Source organism: Rhynchophorus ferrugineus, unplaced genomic scaffold, assembly GCF_030347505.1.
Source record: "Rhynchophorus ferrugineus isolate W39M unplaced genomic scaffold, kcgeb_rfMv2 rfM6, whole genome shotgun sequence".
Lineage (NCBI taxonomy): Eukaryota > Metazoa > Arthropoda > Insecta > Coleoptera > Curculionidae > Rhynchophorus > Rhynchophorus ferrugineus.
The window spans coordinates 40,228,621-40,253,639 of record NW_027472585.1 but is presented as its reverse complement, the minus strand read 5'-3'; the positions used below and the strand labels follow the sequence as shown (position 1 = coordinate 40,253,639).

The following is a 25,019-nucleotide window of genomic DNA, read 5'->3' as shown; positions in this document are numbered from 1 at the left end:
TTTCAATAAATATATAGAAAAAAAGCAACGTAAGGAAACCTACTTGTAACGCAGTAGTTACCACTTAAATATATTAATTGACATTCCAAGAAGATTACAAGAAGAGAACAGAAAATTGTTGTAACAAAATGAAGCTTGACCCAGCCTTCTATATATAACGATAATATTTGGAACTTTGACTAACCTCGGAAAGCAACATTACAAACCAATAACAATCAATAAAAGCAACTTTACATATATTTAACATGTACATTTAATCGGAATTATAATATATATGTATTAATAAATAAATATTAGTAAGGCCCTGTTATATTTAAATTAATAAAACAATATTTCACAAATTAATTTTGTCAAATAAAATGAAATTATTACATCTTCAACTAATATATCATACTATATTAACTGATATGGTTGCCGTAATATTGTTGGTATTTGCTTAATCCCAACAGTAATAATTGAAGCCAAACGCTCATATATACATTGTTTCCTAAATTCTAATAATTTGTATGTATAAATGTGTGTATGTTTATGTATAAATTACTCAAATTTTGAGAGAACTTTGAACTTGAGCTCGATAAAAAGAAATGCCATTAGACCTAAAACCGAGCTAATGTAATTCCGCCGAAATGGAAATCAATTCAATTAAATTTAACAGCATTTTAAAATAGTAAAAAGAATGGAATGAAAACGTGGTTAGAACAGAGAATAGTGAGTTCTGTAATTTGTCTCATCGTAAAAGCAAAGACACGGCATATAGCAATTACTACGTCGTTACAATGAAATCGGTTGCCCATAGGTTGTTTAAAAATTAAAACAAATTGGATTTGTTGGTGTGTTTTATTCGATGCAAAGCGAAAAAACATTAGATATTAGACATAGATAAAAAAGTATATTAACATAAATTTATTAGGTTTACTTAGCGATCATTTAATATCTAACGCTGCATATTTTAATACATTTTATGCTGCCTTATTTTATTTAATACCCATCTTTTATTAAATATTCTACAACTGATCAAAACTGTAAAATCAAACACAATAATAAAGATACATCTAAAGTTTTTTTTAAGTCTTCTTTTTACCAACGAGAGTATCTGAACTGGAGCTACTGGTTAACGTGGGTTCCGTATCACGTTACTCAGCATTAAGCCTACCAATTGGCGAGTGACTTAGAAATCATCCCAGAAGATATCCGGTCTTACCCAGCCTGGTTACTGGCGTAACTGGATGGTGGGGAATTATTTTCCTTGTTGAATTTTGCAAGCTTGCCTAGAACAATTTTACACAATCACAAAAATAAATTTACGACCATGCCCCAGCAGGATTCGAAGCCGCGACTATCGCAACAGCAGTTGGTACCGCCCTGTCGCCTTTACCACCGCGCCAATAATGCCGGACGTCTAATGTTTTAATGTACTGATTGTCTGTAACATAGCTGATGCCTGTTTGGCAAAAAAAATGCATTTAAATGGATCGTTGTGTGAATTGTATGCAGAATTGTTGATAAGATATTCCTTGACAATTTTAGCAAAATATTTCTTACTTGTTTTCTACTCTTTTTAATATCTAGTAACTTTTACGAGCTAATACTAGCTAACAATAGCAACACATGTTTTATATAAAGTTTATCTGAAAATAGAAAACTTTGTGAATTGGCATCATTAAACGAGCTGGTTTGGAAATTTAAAATTTGCCTCATTATGTATCATACAACTTTAAAGTAGTGTATTTGCTGTCCATGTAGTAGTTGTTATAGCCTTCAATCTTGTTAAACACTTTTCAGATTGTCCTCTATTTTAATTATTGGCGTGTTCTTATATTAATTGTTATATTTTTCCTTTAAAAGATTGATATCACCAACGAAGTTTATGTAGAGTTCATTCCGTTTATATTCGGCTTTGTTAAAAGTTTTTCTTCAGAGGAAAGGATTGCAATACATAACAAAATGCCAAAATAATATTTCGAAAGATAGTGATTTTAATTAGAATTCTAATATTTTTTTCTTGTCTTCTAAAAGTACCATCTTACAGAAGTGATGACTACTGCGACTTAGTTGATTCGGCTTGTTATTTCGGCCATACCACTTCCTCAGTATTACCAATTCTAAGCTCTTGAACTTGTGCTGCCATTGAGATATACAATCGCTTTGCAGTACGAATTATATCATGAAGATCTGTATCAATAACGCTATGAACTCTCAACAAGCCCATCGACATTCTTTGAACCAAACCCATTATACCGTCCTCCAATGAACTTTTATAGCTCGCCAAATGCTATATAAACACATTATAAACAGCTACTGATCTTAATTTTATCATATTTTTGTTATTTATAGCTAATTTTCCCTCCGATAATAAAATTAGTCATCATTCACTCAGAGCAGAAGAGCGTAGAATATTACGCATATCATTGGCAGTGGGTTTCCAAAACGTGGTTCAAAAATTGCTTTCAATTGAAGATGAAGTAAAACAGAGAACCCTTTACATCTTCAAATAAAAAGTCTTTAATGTGATTCTTGAAACTGTTAAAGTTAACAGAGTCTGCTATATATTATGATATTAGGCAGTTACTGATAAAAGTCCGGGAAATTCTTAATAAAAATAGACCTATACTGATATGCATATTGATGAATGTGGGAAAAATATTCATCAATTTCAGATATTGTACTGAAAATTAAGTTAAGAAAATTGGATTTCTATAAACCATCACAAGTTGAAAAAGTTTAGTGAAAAAAAAATTGAGGTTACTCAAAATAAGATCTTAAAAAATAACCCATCTTCTGAATCATAAGTAATTTTAAACACTATTATAACTATAACTGGTAAATAAAACGAGGTGAAATAATAAAAATCTATAATGGATCCAAACCGGGGTAAAATTCCACAATTCCTCGAATAACCTTTCGCCCGAATAAAGATAAAACTAATAAGTAAATAAAATTGTTCAGGCATAAATCCCAGAGCGTGACAATTACTTAAAATTCCAGCTGGAACGGTCGCTTTTACTTATTTTGGGTCTTGATTAAAGAGGGAAACATTTAAAAGGATTATCACCGAAAATAATGCCGAAGCTTTCCGCGATAAGATAAGGTGTGATGTGCAATTATCCGTAATTCTTTTGTTTTCTTTTCCGCTTATTTCGTTTTGTAAAGGCGTGAAAAGAGGGGGGCATCAAATGGGCCGTGGCATTACTTCGAGGTACGTGAAGACGAGCTTTGTCCCTGGGCATTACGGATACCGTTTCCGTGGTGGGACCGACGATAGAGGTGGAGTCAAGCGCAATAAAACAATTATTAAAGGAAATGCCGGAGAATGGGGCACGATTTGTTATTGGGAATTAAAAGCTTTCTATACCATAAGGACTCGGTGTTGAAATGTTGCCAGAAATTCGCATGCCTGCCAGTGTTTAGACAACATAATTGTTTCTTAAAACTAATTCAACGTAAATAATTTTCTGTCACTCTGTAATAATTACAATTGAATTACAACTCTTCCTAAATGGTTGTTCCGATTTTTATGGCATATTTTGTGTGCATATATGTGAATTGTAGAATGGTTTATAGTCACGATTCAACCTGGTAGATGGCTGCGATATGGTTCCAGGAATTGTTTGAAATCTTCCTGATTTCAATTCGCTTAAATTTGTCCGAGGGACATTTTAATAGTGTTCGTCGCAATATAGGCAATTGTTATATATAGAATATATTATATATTATATAGTCTATTCAATATAACAGTCAACTCACGTCATCTGTTTCTCAAAGGCATATTAACTGTTACATTTTAGTGGAATAAATTATTTCTTATTAGAATAGTATTACTGAAAAATTGATTGAATTGTCCAACTTGTAGTGGGCACGTTACTTTAAATATACTGAGTTTACAAAATATGAAATTACGAGGATTCAAAAAAGACTCTCTCTAATATTTTATCTTTTTCCCTACTGACTATTTAAAGATGCAAAAGTAGCTGCAAATTAATAGATTCATTGCCTTTTTCTCCTACACCATTGCTACCAATTAAATAAATATATCCTTACTTTAACCAAATAATATTATGATTGCAAGTTACTGGTTAGTAGCTCGTTGGCAATACTATCCAAGCATATATTGAAGAGCACTCGTTAATTCAATATATGTATCAATGAATTTCAGATTGATTGATAAGGTTATATTTATAATCCTAAACAATTAACTTTTTAAGATACCAGCGGATCCGATTAAAAACTCCGATTTGATTTAAAAGAAAAGCTGGTGGGAGAGAAGGTACGAGTGAAATTTTGGGTTTTATATTCGAGAAATAAAAAACATATTCCTGGAGCCGTATTGCTGTTCCATCTACCGGGTGAATCTAAACTATCTCGAGATCCATTCAGAAATTTATCAAAATAGTTCAATAACATAGGTTTTCATGTCTGGACGTCACTACCTGCATATATTCTGATCATTTTGTCACTTTAAAAAAGCATTTATTGACAAAAATTGGTACAATATAATATTAATCAAAATAATTCATAGTGATCATTTTTAATTATTATTTAATGTTTATTTAATATTTGATATAATACTAATCATTTTCTACATCTATTTCTGTCATCTATTCATCTTTATGACAACATAGCGATACCGTATGGAGAGAAATATATTGGTTTAGCAGCTATCCAGTTACTGACCCATTTTCGTACTTGCCATCAAGTCATGCTGTATCAATGTAAATAAGGAGCTGTTAATAGGTACTATGGTGTGGTGAGTACGTTGAGTGCGGCAGAACTTCCCACTAGAGCTGCATTAAAGTGCATTTTTTCCTGAAATCTTCCCATCTCATATAAACATCCGGAAGCAGTTACCTCATCAATTTCTAAGCTGTCTACAAGTTTTTTGAAAGTTAGAGCTATGTTTTCTCAAACAACGTCTTGCAGCTAACTCTCTCTGAACTTTTTTAGACCTGCACTTTCAAATAATTGAGACCAAAACCGATAATAGAGGTATATGGAACAACATCATTGCTACTTTTCTAAAAGTGTTTCAAAGGCTTCAGTATAAGATTTTTTCTTATCAAGCGACACAAGTAATGAAAATCAAAAAGGTAATTTTTAGCGTCTGTATACGCTGAATAACTCAATCATATAAAATGGGAAACTATTTTTTCTTCTCTAAATAACAGCCCATAATCGCCGTCAGACTAAATCCGCTTGTCAGACACACCCCCAGGCTTGAGGGGGAATATTCGCAGGTAATCCCGGGGTAAGAACAACCACACGAGGAAAAAGTTTAAAGCTCAAATTCGAGTTTTCGCGGCAGCTCCCACGGGATATATTAAATTTCTTCGGCGTACGTATGTAAAGCAGATATCACATCTCCGGAATAGTTAAACAGAGATTTCGGAGAGAATAATTAGGTGCGTTAAATTATATATTACTTCTAATTATCAATACCTGCTTCAGAATTCGACTTTCGTTCTCGTATATTAATAAAACCCGTCAGATGGTAGAAAAGTTTCGCTATTAACTTATAACGTATTCGTTCTGAATTTGATGTATCCTTCGCATCTTCTTAACTTGTCTTATCTTTAAGAATATCACTAATGACTATTAAATGAAATATTGTTTCAAGAACCTTCTATTATTCCAAGATATAACTACCGTATAAAAAGTGGCACGAGCTGAAGGCAGAAAGTCTGAAGCGGCAGTTTGAAGTGTCCTCCAAACGCCCCCACCAACTGAGATGTCTGATTTTTTGTTTTCCTGTTAGTTTTTAAACATACACAAGGAATTAGCTATATAGCCATCCTATCAAACAAATAATTAAGTTCGTAAAAACCTAAAATTAGTTTTAAACTCGGACTAGATTTTCCTTCTCATTTTACTAAATAGCATTACTCTAGTTAAGAAGATAAAGTATGGTGCGTCCGAACATGTAACCAAATCAGTCTATAAAATTCTATTTGTTTTGGCACTGGACAATACCGTTGATATATGTACGAAGTTATTCTAAACATAAATTATCTTTTAAATATTTTTGACTCTTGTTTTGATAAAATTCTATATGTGGTTCAAAATTTGTTATAATTCTGAATACAAATACCAAAGACATTACATAGTTAGAGTCAGACACTGATTGCATTTCTAATCAGTTACTTTGAACAGGAACGAGATAATGCCATTAAAATACATTAAATAAGCAAATATTTTCACTATTCAGTTTTAACTTGATGCAGTTTTATAGGAAATATTGTTTAGAATGCTTCAGATCCACTTAATATTAATATAAGCATTCAGAGTGGATGAATACAAAGAGGCACAAAACAAAGTAGATCACATTGATTTCAAGGTTAGTGAGTAGCTTTTTAATATAAATATTATCTTATACTATTATTTAAAAGAAAACTGTTAGTTTGTGAAGTATACATTAAAGATTTAGGGATTAGAAACTCAAAGAAAACAAAACTCAAAATGTTTTCTTTGAGGAATGTAAATCATACTTTCTTACACTGATAGGAGACATAAGATTTAAGTGGCGTAAGAAATACATTGTTTAAAGAATAATAACCATTTCCCAAGGCTTATAATAAAATTAATGAACGTTTATTATATTAATTTATGTACCTAGACGAGACTTAGATATTTCAAAATGAAATATTGGACCTCTCTTGGCGAAACGCTAATAAAAAGTATAAAAGAATATATATATATTATTCTGATATATATATTATATCAGAATACTGAACAGATGAAAGAAGTAGAAACTCAGTAAAAGCTCAGAGATATTAAAATGACTAAAGAAAGAATACCACTACATAAAAAAATGCCTAAAACTTCTCGTATTGTGGCTGTTTAATTAACTGTACTTTAAGTCCTCAGAAATAAATGCATTATGCTACAAAGATAAAACAATTACACTTTATAACATTCATTTTGTTTTATTGGAAAGAACTGGTGAAAAGACTATATACTAGAAATATTAGTAAAAAACTGTAGAGCAGAGAAAACAACAAATTGTTGCCTAATTGACGATATAATAATGGCGTAAAAATGAGATCCAAGGAAGAAAGGATAACTAGGAAAAAGAGAATATTTTTATATTTTACTTGTAACGATTTAATTCAATAAATAGTTTTATATTTGAACTGCAAACCGGCATATAATGAAAAGGCGGAATCATATTTGTATAGTTAATATTTACTACACAATATTTCCTTATTCACCTCTGCTCCAGCCAAGCCCACGCTGTTAAACCAAAGCGCGGTGATTATCTTAATCCACATGTTTTATTCACATATTGAATATACAGTACAGGAAGAAATTTATTCCGCACACAAACTTATGACAAACAAAATGTAAATAAAATATGTTCCGCGGCAGACACTCCCTTAAGCTTATGGGGGAATTATTAAGCTTTCTCGCTTAATCGAGTAGTAGAGGGCCTGTAATATACCAAAAGCTTAAGGGTAAACCTTTAAGCCAGGATTCTTACGACGCTTCCTATTCGATAAATCGGAAGTAAATAAAGTTATAAATCGTCCGGGCTTTTTTCTATTTTCTTAATAATGATGAGCAGCATTTTTGCTTTACTTATTCAGCGATGTCTCCAATGAATGGTGCTAAAATACTTTAATATGCAATGTTTGGTTTCTCAAAATACATTGTTGCTAGTTTTGTAAAGTTACTGTTGGAATAATAATTAGCTAAATAAGTAATATGACATTAAAAATGACATAATGACATTAAAATAATGGAATAATGGAATGATCATGAATACAAGTATCATAAAAGTCGTGGTGGTAGGAGAGAGCAAGAAGAAATAAATATCCAGAATGAAGATGTTTTGCATATCTGCTTTTATATATTGCTTTATATTTTGCATATATATATATATATATATATATATATATATAAATTAATTATATTCTATATATATATATATATATATATATATATATATATATATATATATATATATATTAATTTTTATCAATATATATATATATATTAATTAACTAACCTAGAACTGCCAGTTCTGTTTGTGTCTGAAACTGCGAAACGCCTTGAGGAAACGCTGGGTCTGATTTCATAGTTTTGCATTAGGCGGAATTCATTTATAATATTATATTTATTTATATATTATATTTATTTCGACATGTTCATTTGAACATAGATGGTAATTAGCAGGAAGAGCTATAAGGTAAATTAAAGTACTCATATAAAGATTAATTCTGCTCACTAACAAAATTGGAAACAATATTGATACTTATAATAATATAATGTACTTTATAATATTTAGAATCAATGATGACAGTTTAAGGCGAGAACTTCGGTTATTACAATGTTATGACAGAACTGCTGAGTGTCAAAAAACATGAGATTATTATTGGACATAGAAAGTAGATTTCTTATTTTCTAAATAGCATTTATATGACGCAGACAGATCTGTAATTTGCTAATGATAATATTATGTTCACTAATATGATAAGGCTTCAAGTCTTCATGACGTTGAAGAGCCATGACTTGGTTATTACTGAAAAAAATACCTTTGATTCTTTGAAAAAACCGACCTATTGGATATAAAATACAGCAAGCGTCTCTAAGAACGACATGATAATATGAGAACCAGGAGACTAACATTATCTATAAATTTGGCCCCACAGCACCCAAAGAAGCATATTCGTCAAGATGTAGACATTATCTCCGATCACCTAATTTGGATTGATCATGTAGATATATTTTTATATTTTATGAAACATAGATGTATATAACAAATCCATCTGAAATAGAAATTGGTAATAAATTGTTTTATAACATATGAGAATAATTGAAACTAACTATATAATTTTATCAATATAGTAATAAATAACTAAATAAATAATAAATCAGTTTAGAAATAAATCCGAACCACAGTCCTCGGCATTAAGCCTACCAACTGTCGCGTGCATGTAAATGTAACATCAGTTTACATTTCTCAAGTGACTAAACGCTTATAGATATAATACATTTTTTCCAATTAATTCCTCAAGAAAAATTAATGAAATACCTCGTTATCCATCTCCATGGTTGATTCTCAATACCCAACTTGCTCTAACACTGAAAGGATTAATTTATCCGTCATTCAAAAAGCATATTTGAAAATATGGGGTGCAAATATGAGGTTCGGGATTAACTAGCTTCGCTTAACGCTACGTAACCAATAGAAGAGCTACACTGCTAGCATGGAGTTATGTGGATTGACGAAGTTTTTCAAGATTTCAGCGTAACAGCCAAAAGGAGACTACATCATAGCAACTCAGGTAAATACTATATATAATCAATTAAACTATTGACAATGCATAGAAAATCATAAGATTGAAGTGAACCTCTAATAACCTCAACTTAGCAGGAGAAATACTGATGTATATGATTAAATTATATTTAATTAAAAAAATATGGAATTTCGGTGTGATATTTAATAACTTTATTATCGTATTTTAATTATTCTTTTAGTATCTGCAACAGCTGTAATATATATATTTAATAACTCGTAGTAATATCTAGACATAAAAAATAATTTTACTGACCTATTCCTGGTGAGAACACTTCGCTGTCGCCTGAAAAATAAAAAGAAATACCATTAAGTTATCACTTACTTCACGAGACTTATTTTACGTTACTTTATTACTAATATCCCGGAATATAAAGCTAATCTCGGATAATAAATTCTTATAAGACCTATCAAGAAAACCACGTCAAAATAATTACTAAAATGAGAATGAAGGAGCCAACCGCCATTATCTTCTCCTCTCTTACTTCTTCCGCTTTGTTGGCTCTATGAGAAAAATCTGTTCGCATGAAGTACGAAGCATATAAAACGATATCTACGACAATGTTTTAATTACGTGCCATCTTTCCTGTCTCAGCTTATTACTGTTAACAGAATTTTTATAGTGTTTATTGATACAACATAACAATAATAACACAGTTATAGTATTTTAGCTAAAATAACGAATAGTTTGGATATAAAAAAGTTACCGAGAGTAACAAAAGGAATTGTTATTCAACAAAAGTTGTTTTATTTTTGTATTAATTATATCCTACATTAAATATGGTTAGTACAATCTTAATTTACAAATTAATTTATTACGCCTGTTCTGTTGTACTTGCGTCAAGCAAGGCGAGTACAGAATAAATACATCAGTATATATTTCCCAAATTAAAATAAAACTATTCTAGTTGTACTAAAGTTAAGAATACTTATACAGTAAACAAGTTCGTGTGGCTTGGTTCGCTTCAATCATCTCATTTCCTGAAAACTTTGTTTTATATTTAAATTACAATAGGATTAGGACAATAGGAAACATTGATTCTGATTTTTATGTTATCAGAAAGGTGTTCTATTTGTTTCATAATAAATACACGATCTGAGATGAAAAAAAAAAAAGAACGAATCTATTTAATTTGTAGTTCTACATTACAACAATAAATTTTGACTCAGACTTTCAAGACAAATTTGTATTAAAATAACAACAAAACAACTACATCTAAACCATGTAATTTTTTAATAGGTCTGTAGATTATAAAATAATGCTTCTATATTTACACACTGTATACTCGTGCGCAGTTTAAATGTGTTGCTTTCATTCAGTATATTTTAAGTAACAGGAATATGGGACTGCTTTTTATTTTTAGGAACATTCAATCCATAAGGAATAAGTACCATTTCCGACGTTTCAGAACTAGTGATTTTAACACAGTTGGCAAAGAATACCTTGATAAGCTTTTAAAAAAAGTCATGGTCAAATAAAATTGAAAGTTCATGCCAAATCGCAAAATTTTGTTATGTCCTACATGCAAAGAGGTTGTCAATTGATTTTAGAACAAGAAGTACTGAACCATAAAATGTAAATACCATAACTTTGAAAAGTTGATACAAAACATATGGGCATTGGTTAGAAGAGGTTAGCAATTTACAAGGATTATTTTGCAATGCATATGCAGATGCGCATATGATAGAAAAGTCTTATTATCTCCCATAGTTTTCTTTCCTCTGATATTACTATTTTAGTTGGTCGAGCTGCCTATACAGCGTGTTAAATGTTTTTTTTCTTTTTTCTTTTTTTTTTCTTTTGGGTCTTTTCTGCAAGCTGTCTTTTCCGAAAACCACATGTAGGAGACAGATTTGCCTTTTAACGAATTAAACTTATCAATAATGGTAGATGGTCCAGGGGAGATACTCTTCTGAAGCATATGGAAGCGGTGGCAATTACTTAACTTTGTTGAATGTAATCAAATTACTAAATAGTATAAAACAAAGTCGCCTTTTCTGTCCCTATATCCCTATGTGCGCTTAAATCTTTAAAACTACACAACGGATTTTGATGCGGTTTCTTTCAATAGATAGAGTGATTCAAGAGGAAGGTTTATATGTATAATACATGCGTAATATACTAAGGCAACATTGCTAATTTTAGAGGTTTCTAACGTGATGTCGTAAATTAACCTATTTTTTTAGGCTTATTTAGCAATTAGCAAAAACGCTGCCTAACCCTACGAGTTAGATCAAATTATTGTACTACAGTATTATACACCATAAAAAGGTCTACAAAAAAGTCCGCGATGGTATATGTTTATCTTTTAGGGTTAACCCACATTAACCATTTTTATTGTTTACTTTTTACGTGAGAAAATGGCTTATTTACGAAGCTATTTTAAGCAATACGGCATTAATCCTTATCGAATTAAGTACCTTAAATACAGTGTGCAATTAATATAGATCACTATGGTTCCTTACAGCATGTAAATTAAACAAATATTTTCGGAGATATTACAAATTTAAAATTTGCGTTTAAAAATGTGTAATGTAATAAAAATTGTATGAATTTAGATATTCCTAAGATAGCAGGAAATCTTCATAGTAAGTATAGGGGAAGAGGAATTGTTTTACTCCAAATTTAATGCGTGCAAGCCAAGGGCAGTAATGAATGAACCAAAAATACTGGATCGATTTTAATCATGTTTTCATTGAGTGACATAGGCATATATATTTTATGCCCGTGCAAAGTCGGAGCGGGCCGCTATGTTTTTATATACAACGTTCTTATTTTTTCTGTAGTGTATTTAATTTAGTATCAGCATTGCACCCGTGCGAAGCCGGGGCGGGTCGCTAGTACCTTATAAAATTAAAATAGTTGTGCCTTCAAAATTTATGATAATGTTCCACTTTTTAGTACGTATAATTTTTTAGTATGAACAATTTTTTTCAGTGCGTCGAAAATGTCGAGTAAATTGGATTTGCGGGAAGTTTTATTTTTAATGTCAATCTGAATAAAAAGTCGTCTGAACATCATAGAATGATGTGTGCAGCTTATAGCAGTCATTGCGGTCATCGACTTTAACTTGTGAATGCTGGTATTTACATTCTAAAAGTGTAAATGATTGAAGTGTGAATTTGAAGGAATCACTTGATGATAATCCATGTAAAACACACGAATAATATGTAGAATTATTGATAGTAACACAAGAAACCATTTTTACTCGCTTGAGAAATATGAGAATGATCCAAAAGTGTAGATATTATATTACGTACGAGCTAAAGCCAAAAGATATTGAATGGCGTTTTGGCCATGTGTGAAATGTTGCTTCAACGGCAAGATCGGAAGGTTTTTTGCACCATATTTCTACCAATAATGAAAAGTGGATCCATTGCGATAATTCAACGTGAAACAACTCACGAGGGCCACCTGATCATGCATCAATCAGCATTAACTCCCTATCACCTATATTTAATGCGTTTGAGCCTAACACTGCGCGAAAAACGGCCAAATACGAGCAAATACGCAACAATGCTGTTCTTTCGCATGACAACGCTCGACCACATGTTGCAAAACCGATGAAAACATGCTTGGAAACATTTAAATGAGCAGTGTTACCACACTCGTCGTATTTTCCGGACTTTGCTCCTTCTGATTATCACTTGTTCCTACATATTAATCGTGAGCTGTTTGAGCAGCGCTTCACTTACTTTATATAAAATACGACTTTTCACAATTAAGCTTCAGGCTAATTCAAAAATAATTTTTTAGTAATTTATGGGACTAATGCATATATTTTAATCAGGAATAAATGCATGGTAAAGCTGTCGCCGATACAAACATGTAACCGAAACTAATCAAATTTAATTTCCTTTTAACTTAACAGTATTCTGCACTGAGAGTGGGGAACTTTCCCGCTTTGTTAACCCGCTTCAGGAAATAGAAATTGGTAATTTTCGACTACCAAACGATAAACTCGACGTCAAAACTGATCAGTGACCGAAACAAATGTTTATCTAAAACCGATATCGATCATGCGTCGAGTCGTGAATCGTTCCGTTGCCGTAATTCAGTTAGCTAGTTGAATATTCGGACGCGTCGCAAATAAAACTAAAACTAAAATGCAATCCCGAACCATTTAAATATTTAAAACGAATGCAAATAAGGGTCCGACCGACAATAACAAGACTCCAGATCTAAATATACGCCGGGAAATTGGTTAATATGTAAATTTTAGTGTAAAACCTTTACGCTGTATAATGTTTTGGGAACGAGGAGCAATTATTGATGAGGGTCAGATAAAAGGAGACAATCGAATCGATCCGGGTACTTCGATTTTGCAACTTTTGAAGTGGTTTCGAACGTATTCCTACATTTTCTTTGTGAGAACCTATTAAAATTTCGGTAATTAATGTTTGTGTATGATCAATATCGGTTTCAGACAAACACTTGTGTCACTGCCATAGAGTGTTAACTTAATCTATATAATTCCGAAATTGTTTTCTGTGGTCTCATCAAGAAATCACTGAAAACACAATTGCACTGCATTTGATTGGTTACTTTAAATTACTATTACAGACACCGGAAAAAATATTTTATCATAAAAATATTTATAATATAATATATTATTATTTTACATTTAAAATATATTATATTATAATATTTTTTATATATTAAATATAGAGATCTCATTGCTTGAGGATTTCATATTCATTACGTGACTCACCACTGATGTCGTATTCTATTGGCCAATTAAATTTTAAATAAAACATAAATATAATTTCAAAAAAATATTTATTAAAATAAAATTCTAAATAAATATAAATATTGTAAAATAAGTGCCATGATATATGTATTTTTCAAGGTTATCCACGAATGGGCCCATGTTTTGGTATCTTCATAAGAAGTGAAGCACTGCTCAAACAGCTCACGATTAATACCTAGGAACAAGTGATAATCAGAAGGAGCAAAGTCCGGAAAATACGACGAGTGTGGTAACAATGTTCATTTAAATGGTTCCAAGTATGTTTTCATCGGTTTTGCAACATGTGGTCGAGCGTTGTCATGCTCGACCATCATAGTCATCAGATAATGACTATGAATTTGTAAATAAAAAATAATTAAATTTATTTTTTTAAAAAGCTGCAACCTAGATTAATTTGAGAAACCCAACATATCTCCTGCTAAATATAATCAAATTTGTCTATAGCCTGTTTACCTTTTTTAACATTTCTTTAGTGCTCTCAATTTACGTTTATTCTATACTGAATACAGTCCAAATATGTGTATGTCATTGTGTTATTTACTTGTTAGACACAAAAATGTATTGAGGCAAGTTATAATTATTTTTACAGTGTTATTAGAAATATTTATGGTGATGGCTGCTGCTTCATCATAATTGTTGATTTTGCTTTCAATGATTTAAAAGTCGCTATTGTTGTGTCAATGACAACGAATGGAAGGCCAAGAGAGTTTGAAAACAAATAATTACAAGAATAGAACGAATGGAAAGCCAAGAGAGTTTGAAAACAACTAATTACAAGAATGGAACGAATGGAAGGCCAAGAGAGTTTGAAAACAAATAATTACAAGATTAATTGGAAATGACCAGAATAAGGAGTGCGAATAGGTCAACTTACGAGTTTAAAAGTTATGGCAGGCGAGAGGCTATCATTCTGACAGTGATAATAATTAATAACTGGCGAGAATTCACCGCTACAATTACATTTATTGCGTAGTTTGACTCACTATCGCTTCTTCATGATACAGACTACACAGTTCCTCATAAGCGGAAATTATCTCATATGTTGCTATATGCGTGATTCAGTTATACGACTTTGTTTTTTGGTAACAAGAATGTGTACTTGGTATTATTCTTGCTTTTGCATTTACGGTTAGGAATAAGATTTTATCAATCATAAACAAATCACAGTTCATCTCTAAAGATTCTCTCTCAGGTTCCTCGCGGTTATACCAAAGGTTGAATCAAACACTTACTTCTGCGGCCAGCTTTGTTGATATTCGGCTCTAATTTTCTTGTCTTGATAAGAAACAATGGCCATAGATTCAGGTTCCCTGGCTTTTCAAGGTCTTTTTGTTCTATTTATTGTCACAATCGAAGCTCTTCCATGGGGTTAAAATATTGATGTGATTTGCTCTATACTTTGATATCTTCGCTCCCATTAATTTGAGTGTCTGTCCTAAATGCATACGATGAACTCGTACTCCAGATAAGTTTTCCATTCATACCTAATTTTCACACTGCATATATGCAATACAAATAGATATAAAATCAGAGTGAAATAAATTCTAAAAATAAATAGATAATTAAATTTACCATGGAACTAAAATATTGTTACGTCATTACAACAGTAATACTCATGACTGGGAATTACATCAGTTTTTCAAATTTTCTAGCAATTAAAAAAAAGATATTTGCAACTTAAAACAGTCTTAGTCAATATTTATGACCAATTGATTTGCTTCGATATAGCAAATCGAAATAAGAATAATGAACATTGGCAATGACACTAGTACAGCAGGCGAGGTACAGTTTCAAATATGTCGATCAAATAAAAACAGAAATCAGTGCGACCATTTAATTGGTTGGGTAAAGGCCAATCAAATTCAAATTGCAAATGAAATCTTAAGATAAATTCTTGAGAGTTATATAGTTAATATGTTGAGAGCGCTTATTATCCTGTTCAGCACTAGCAATTCGATATTAACTAAATTATTCATAATAAAGCCCCTGTAATTATATATACATATTATATGCTAATCTATGACGCTAATCATGGAACACTCAAAATTGCACTTTTGACATCGAAATTGTTGTTTCATTTAAATTTGGTGACGAAATCTATGAATTTTTTTAAATAACTTATGGTGATACTGCTTTTTCATATCGTTGATATTGGTTTCAATGATTTATAAGTGGTAATTTTGTTGTCAGTGACAAGAAATGGCTTGGAAAACTAAATAATTGATATACAATCAATTGCAAAATATATTGAACGAATATCCAACTCCTAGTTTCATAGAAGCTTCAATCAACTTAGCAACTTCAACAAGAGGAAAAATGACCACCACATGAATTAGTTGGAAATTTGATTTCGATAGTCATCTGAGGGTTTCGTTTGCTCATTATAGCTGGCCATGAAATGAGTATCTACTAGAATAATCCTACTGCAACTAATCATGGGTTAGTCCAAGAGAACTTTCCACACTGACACCGATGCGGAATATTCATGGCCATAAAGTCTTGCTCTAAATATGATATCAGGAAGATATAGTGTATTCTGGGATGCTAAAACCGAATAAAACTGTTACCGCAGATACACATTGAATTGAACAAGCTGAATAACGTGTTGTTGTAAAAAAGCCAACAAGTCACTCTCTTAAATAACAACGCTAGGCTACACATTACTAGAGTTGTGTAAAGTACACTGTTGCAGTTCAGATAAAAAATTCTGCCGAATTCAGAATACTCACTAGACATGACGCCTTCTGATAATTACTTGAATCAGTGAAGAAGTGCGATAATTGATCTATGAAATGGACAGATGCCAAACCAACATTCTTTATTTATATGTTAAATGAAACTATATTGGACCGATTTTTATCCGTTAATGCTTTTTTAAAGGGAAAAAAATCACTACATTACGTACAAACACCCAATGTATTTCTAGTTTTAATTAATATGTTAATAATAATCAAACCAAATCTACGACGTAATTTATCATGCAAACCGAGCGGCTAAAACAGAATAAAAAAAAACGAACGAAAATAAAAGAAACTCCAAAGCAAACATAAAAGAAACTGGGAGTTTAACTGAATTAAGGCAGAGAAGAAACAGTATAACGAAGCTAATGCAGTAACAATATTAGCTTTAAATTCGCTTGAGAAAAATCCCCGCCATTCTTTAAATAAGCTGGCAACACAATTAGATTTTCTAAGTACAGTCTATTTACGACTCATTTTTAAAAAGGATAGGGCTCCGAAACTGAGTAAATAATACCCCCTATATCATATAATACCCTTTATATTACTCAGCCTTTTGTGCTTTGCTTTTTGGGCTAATTTTGTACGGTAATATATAATAGATAATTAATTTAGTAATAGTTATTAGAAACCCTGTACAAAGAACAAGTTCATAAAAGATCTATTTAAATTTAAAAAGTACTTTCCAGTTTGTCTTGAAGATATTTCTTAACAAGTAATATGTTAACTGTAAATTAAAATTTGCAAATTAAAATAGAAATAAAAGTGTATTGCCAAAGCATATAATGGAAAATTGGATAAAAACTACCTGAATATATTGTTGATCAATACGTGCTACTTCTATCCGGCACGAAGGATCATGTTGAATTACTTGTTGGATTTAGCAAATAATTTCCGCAACGCTGGTTCAACAGGATCAAAAATAAGTTGTTCCTAAAGATGTCAGTCATTCATGAAACTGATATCAATTAGTTCCAGGGTATCTTTCTTTAAATAAAAGTAAACTGTTTCTTAATTCTTTATATTAAACTTATGTTTACAGTTACAATACAATGCAACACTATAAAATATCCCTAATTATCTTCGATCATACGGATCGATCTAATTTTACAAACTTGACTAATCACTAGTCGCTAATATTTTCACGACTTCTTTATTGTGAATTGGTCGTGAATGCTTGTCGTGAATCTATCGCGAATGCTTGCGAACCTATTTTTTCTTATTCCAGAATGACCAACCAGAACAAAATGGTCTTTTGCTGATGTCGTTTCGGGTTAGGGATAGAGCTAAGTGTTTTGAACAGAAGTGAAGTTTGAAGTGAATGCGACAGAAAATCTGGGTTACGACTGGAATTGACGTAGTTAGTACCGGGGTTAGTAGATGGTTAGGGATTTTATTAAGTTGTTATCGTGTTTTAAGGCGCCTAGGGATAACCTTACACTTAGTATGTTCGTAAAACACTTCACGAACGGGATCACGCTCCTCACAAACCATGGGGCATTGAGCAACGCGTGGACTTTTTTGGATTGAAAGACTAGGTAGCTCAAGTTCAAGTTGTCTCTCAGAGACATATCAGTATCACACCTGTGCTCCGTAGAGGCAGACTGGACAGACTAGCATGTTATACAGATTCGCATTATGATGGATTGGGAGCTTCCTAGAATGGGCTGACCATTGGAACCTGCGGTCGTACTGGAGACCGAGGTATGATACTTTCTGGAGCCAGAAGATAGAGAATTTATCGATTTGAAGGTGATAAACGCGGAACTACTTCTTGCGGTAACAGAATAGCCTGAGTTTTGCTAGGGTTGATCTGCAGCCGCCCGAATTTGTACCGCCCAATCGCTTGCTTCAGTTGGGCTTGAAGACTGTGTGTTCTGTTGGGCTGTAACCGGTGGTAAAGAAAGCTGAGTCATTTGCATAAAATGCTGTATGGGAATGTTTGTGGAATGGGAAATCAGCCCTATAAAGGTTGAACAAGGCTGGAGTGAGTGGAACAACGCTTGAGAATCTTGCTTCGCCCTATTTAAAGTGGTGTGTATATCACACCCACTCTAAACGTTTTTACTTTCGAGATTAGACTAGAGGCCAGGCAATAGCAATAAAATGTCTTGCCAGAGGAACCCAAAATACCGCCATAAAGCTATAATAATGCAGATATACGGTATTTTCGGAAATAAATATAAGAATTATATAAACATATTTAGCAAAGTTTATAATTTACCTCTATTACTTCCTGAACATATATTATGTAGAAATAGTTGTTGAAATATAATAATAAAGTAACACCTATTTATAACGAAATAATATTATATTCTTTAAATTAGTTAACACTGTAAACAGTTCTTAATTTTAAAGTAAGTTATTAGTTATTTGAATATTTTGTTTCTTAGTTCCACTAATTCTACATGATAATATGTAATAGATAAATAATTTAGTACTAGTTATTGAACAGCCATGAAAAAAGAACAATTATTTTTGAAATTTAGGATATGCCTTCCTGTTCCTTGAGACACGTTTCAATAACAAAATAATTCAGAAAATGATCACGAAGATGATGAAATGAATGATATGGAAAAAATCTCGTTGGAATTCTCAGCAGCTCCAACAACTGATTAGATTTGTCATAGCTTATTCAAAACTGACACTGTTAAGTTGTGAGTGAAACTATAACATACATCAAAATGCTTTTCAAAGGCCTTTTTCATACTCTAACTATATACTAATTTTTAAGATTTTAAGGAAATAATATATAAATTTAAAACATATAGTAGCATTTCCACCTACAACGAAACTTATTATTTGAATTTTGAAGCATATTCTTTAAATCCACTTCCAAAATCCTGATACTAAAATAACAATCTTTCTAGACAAAAAATTAACTAACATATTTTGTATAGCAATTTCCAGATATTCAATAAGAAGTATTATTTTGTACAAACTTATTTATGCTTCTTTATATAATATTCTAATATACATATTCAACATAATACCATTAAGGCATAATCACCTGTAATAAATATTATAAATTATTAATACCTATATTGTTTTTAAGAATATATAAAAAAATTCTATATATAAGATCATAAAAATAATACATGAAAAGAATGAAGCTAAATATTTTTACTGCAGTAATAAAATATATATTTTCTATTAAATAGTTGTTTATAAAACATTATATAAATATAGATGCAGTTTCTTCAAATATATTAAAATGTTGCTGCTGTTGTAAGGCTATCAATTCAAATAAGGTAATATATTTCTATGTAACATATGTTCGAATGTCGTAATACAATACATGATATCGATTACTTATCCAGGATCAAAGGTAATTTATCATAAATCCATATGTAAATATAACAGAATAGCTAACGACAAATACATATATGCTAATTGCTTTATATATATTTGTGTGCTTTATCTATATTTTAATCTTTGAAAATACTTAAATGTGATATAAAATTAGTCGGAATAGACATACTGTGACAGTTATTTTTTTATTAATCTCCTAGAATCTACGACAACAATCTGTCCGTGGATAATAAGTATTACTATATGATTTCCGTTATATAGTATAACAATCTTGACATGTAGAAGATCACTTTAGTGAACGATATGCTGTAAAACTTATAATCTAAATCTTATTCTAGATACTATTCTAACTTATTTTAAATTCTAGAGATTGTTAAATCTTACTCTATGTGTCTATTATTCAGTTCGTATGGTAGTTTGCATTTGAGCATATGCACTACACTGTCATCGCGCACATTTAACTATTTGGCGAGTGCATTGGGATGCACTAATAGTCTTTCAAAGTACTTCGAACTAACACTTTGAATGACACTCGTTATGGGTTCTATGGGGGTATCGCGCTGAATCAGTTTGTTGGACATGTAACATGGAGCATCGACGATGACTTCCAACACTTTATTCTGGAACCTCTGGAAAATAGCTATGTTAGATTTAGTAGTAGTACCCTACAGTACAATACCATAGGTCTAGATGGGCCTAAGTATTGACTTATACAACAAAACCTTGTTATCTATTGATAATTTAAATTTACGCCCTATCCGCCAGTACATTTGCTTTAGTTTAAGCCTAAGCTCTTTGCGTTTTATCACCATATGTTTTTTCCACGTCAAACGTCGATCAAAATCCATTCTCAAATATTTTACGTTGTCTGCTTACGGAAGTTCATGATTAATCAATTTTACTGAATGTCACATGTGAAGATTTAGTCTCATTTACGTTGATACGCCACGTTTTCAACCACAATTCGACTTTGTTAAGATGTATTTGTAGGTTTCTTGTGGCTGATATTGGATCCTTGGTTGATGACAAAACCGCTGTATCGTCTACATATTTGATCTGAGATCGGTAGGTCAACTCTATACAATGGTGCAAGAAGACTGCCCTGCGGAACACCAGAATAAATTGGGCGTAGGTCAGTGTATTCGTCACCCTGTTTGACAATAAAATATGTATCTGTGAGGTACGATTTCAGCAGTTGAAAGTGCGTATGGGGCAAAAGTTTTTTCAATTTAACGTGCAGTCCAGTGTGCCACACCTTATCGAAAGCCTGAAAAATATCGAGAAATGCTGCGGAGCAATATTTTTATCGTTTAAGTTTTTGTTAATTTGATTGACTAATCTATGTATTTGTTCTGTTGTTCCGTGTTTATTACGGAAGCCAAATTTATGGTCTAGAATAATATTTCTCTTTTCTGCGATTATTTTGAGGCTTATGGACGATAAGAGGAGACGTCTTCTGTTTTTCTCACAGGTTTAAGAATCATAATGATTTGAGCCACTTTCCAAGTGCTAGGAACTAGCTGCAGTTAAGTCGTTAAGAGTTGTTAAAGTAAATATTTGCCATTTTGTCAAAATTATTACTGTTGCTGTTGGAATAAGATATAAAATGGGTTAGACAATAAATATTATTGGATATTAATATATCACAGAAAATGAGAATATGATTACAAATTCTACCAAAATACAGCTATTTACGTGATTTAGTTTCCCTTGATTTCAAGTTAATATTACACCTTAGTTAATATTACTATTTCTTAAAAGATGTAACATTTCACAACTAATTAACTCTTGGTTTAGCCCCTGTAAAAGTTGCAAAATAACAAACAAGAAAAGGAATGAAAACATGAATAAAAACATATTAATAATAATAAAATTATTATATTAATAACATTATTAATTATTAATCATCATTAATATTTATTAATATTAATAATTATTAATTATTATTTTAATGATAATAAAGTACTACTACAATTAAATAATATTCTAACAATTAGTTAATATTGCTAATAGCTGTTAATTTTAGGAAAAGATTAGTTAATTGACAATTGCATTAAGCCTCAAAATGTTAATTGTAATTAAAACCCTAAAATTTATAGTCGAAATAGATAATACAAATTTAAAGGAATATGCATATAGCATCTCCAAATTGTTCTTCAGGCTATTTCATCGAATGTAATAATAAATATGATAATATCATAAATGAATAGGATTACTGACTAAATCTTAACATCAGCAATAAGAAGTAGAAAATAGAAAAATTGGCAACCATTTAATTAATGATATTTAATAATATTTTGATATAAAACGAATACTCCACTCTATATATTCGAAAGGTTATATAAAAATATAACTAGATTTTTAATTGTGTATACAGTCTTTTATTATATCATATATTTCAAGGAAGCTTGGCATTAAACAAATATTTCGACCTATTTTTACGTTCTATCCAAATAAAAGCCGTACTTTTATTCCACACCTAATAAAGGAGTTTATTTTCTTAAGACCAGTATATGATTTGACACAAATTGAAAGGCTCTTTTTTACCTTTTAGGTAAAAGCAGTACGTCCAATATATAAAGTGTCAACATGATTTAATTGAAAACAAACATGTATTATAGTGAATTTTTGTCACTTCCATTTGCTTGGTTTGGTTACTGGATCGATCGGTTTGTTTGATGATCAATTATTAATGAATGACGGTATTAAAAATGCACTATGTTTGTTTATGTGGAGCCAAAAACATTTTAGTGAAATGTTTTGTTCTCTTTGTTAAATATACAATTGTATACAAGTAAATATAAAACTAAACAAAAAATAAAACACAAAACGCAAAAACTGTAATCATGTCAATTTAAAAGTAAAAATATAATTATAAACGTATAATCAGACATAAATAAGAAAAGTATGATTTTTTATATATACTTGATCTTCAATAGCGAATTTTTAATTTTATTTTGTGCAAAATATTAATGTTGGAAACTATCGACTGAAATTGAGTATCGACTGTTCAGTAATTGACTCTTTTTTAGTATCGACTGTTTCACTCGCTATTTTGGGTTTGACTGATTTTACTACTATTTACTATCGACAGTTTCAGTCAAACCTTTAGTTACTATTTTTGAATATTAAAGTAATTCTACTTAGCTTAAAATTAAATTATAAATTGCATGTTATGTATAATTATTATAATAGTATTCAGTAATTTTTTTTCCTTCTGCTTTTTAAGGTTAGTTCGTGAATGCATTAATACATCTGCCTCTCGCTTAGACTACTATACGAATTGAAAAAAACAGTCGAACCGTGCATTTGACTGAAATTAGTTATTACTATTTAGTATTAGTAATTACTATTTTCGCCACTTTCTTGATTATCGACTGTTTCGACTGTTTTCAGTCCATACTTCCCAACGATAAAAAAAAATAAAATAAAAACTATTTTTTGTTCTTACTCATGCATACTTACATTATGTATTACTTACTGTATTAATATATTTTATATCATATCTAAAACGTCCTAAATGATAAACCGAAAGTAGCATACCAATTTGAAGGTGCTTTTAGTACGAATTTTAATATTTATGCCGTTTTTTACATATTTTTTCTTTATTGCAGAAATAACTTTTAAAATATACAATAGAGTACTGTATATTAATATATACAACGACAAAAAAGTACTGAATCAGATATTGTTATTTAGATAATTAGCTTATTAAAATTCAAACGTGAAATACAAAGACATTAAATAAGACATTAAATATAGTTGGCGGTTTAGTGAAGGTATACTAAAGTTCATTAATTTCCAGTACAACTTTCAACTACTTTACAAGTTCCCCTCAGTTTATGTCCTAATTACTTAGTGTAGAAGGCTGTAAAGTTCATGTTAGTTTACCTTATACATTGATGTTCTTTTGAAGATCATTTCACATGTCTGATATGACATACAAGGTATCCTGTTCAACATTTTTAAAAAAACGTTTCACAGATATAACTATGGAATTTTATCAATAAAAAAATAGTGATAAAAAAACGGTACGCAAATAAATTTGATAGGCTTTCGTTTGGTCAAAAAGCTTGTAGAATAAAATGATAGGACAGTTTTAAAGATAGACTTTAGAACTATTATAGTTGAACTACTTGTGGTCGATTTATTGGTCCTAGATCTTCTTCCATGAACTTCTACGATGAAAATTAATCAGCTGTAACTAATTATAAATAAACAAACATATTAATAACAATAAAATCATAAACATGTGAAATGATGAAGTTGTATGATGAATAGACAAGTTTTGTAGATGTATATATATATACGAGATCTCGAGAAAGAAGAATGTCTATTTCAAATAATTATATGTTTGCAACAAACCGATTCAAAACTTTATTTTCAGTGGTACAGATGTGATAAAATGTCTAGAAAGTAATTTCTATACTTCAATGGTTTTTATCACACTACTCATTTTTATATTAATAAAATTATTAACTCAGTATTTCACTTAACGCTCCAAATATGGGGCCTTAATAATTCGAATATCCTTGACTTTCTTTGTATCATAAATGTTTCGTACATCAATCAACTATGTTTTCAATAGTTAATTGTCTTAAATTAACTTCAATATATCATTTCCTTACCGCATATATATTTTATAAAAACATTTAAATGATGCATCAGACAGTAAAATACCAGTTTTGGTGTTTCTCAATATTAATGGACGTTACGACTGTCTCCTATATTATTATGTAGGACAGTATGATAATTTCCACAGCCGGGGTATTATTTACTAGTTTGAATTCCATTTGAATAATTATATTGGATATAGCTTAGATACTGGTGTCAATTGTGATTCTTTATAAAGAATAATAGAGTATATATAACAAGTAATTACCCAGTGATATACAGAGAAATCATAAAGATTTAACAAGGTTATATTTA

The 25,019-nt window shown here is 30.8% G+C and overlaps 1 protein-coding gene across 2 annotated transcripts in view; it reads right to left on the bottom strand.

Moving 5' to 3' along the window:
- The window catches only part of LOC143198359 (uncharacterized), a 239,193-nt gene that overhangs the window by 177,110 nt on the left and 37,064 nt on the right, over positions 1-25,019 (bottom strand). For both annotated transcript variants that reach the window (XM_076407525.1, XM_076407524.1), the window contains exon 2: positions 9,546-9,575. The gene's annotated coding sequence lies outside the window, so the exon portion shown is untranslated. The remainder of the gene's footprint in view (positions 1-9,545; positions 9,576-25,019) is intronic.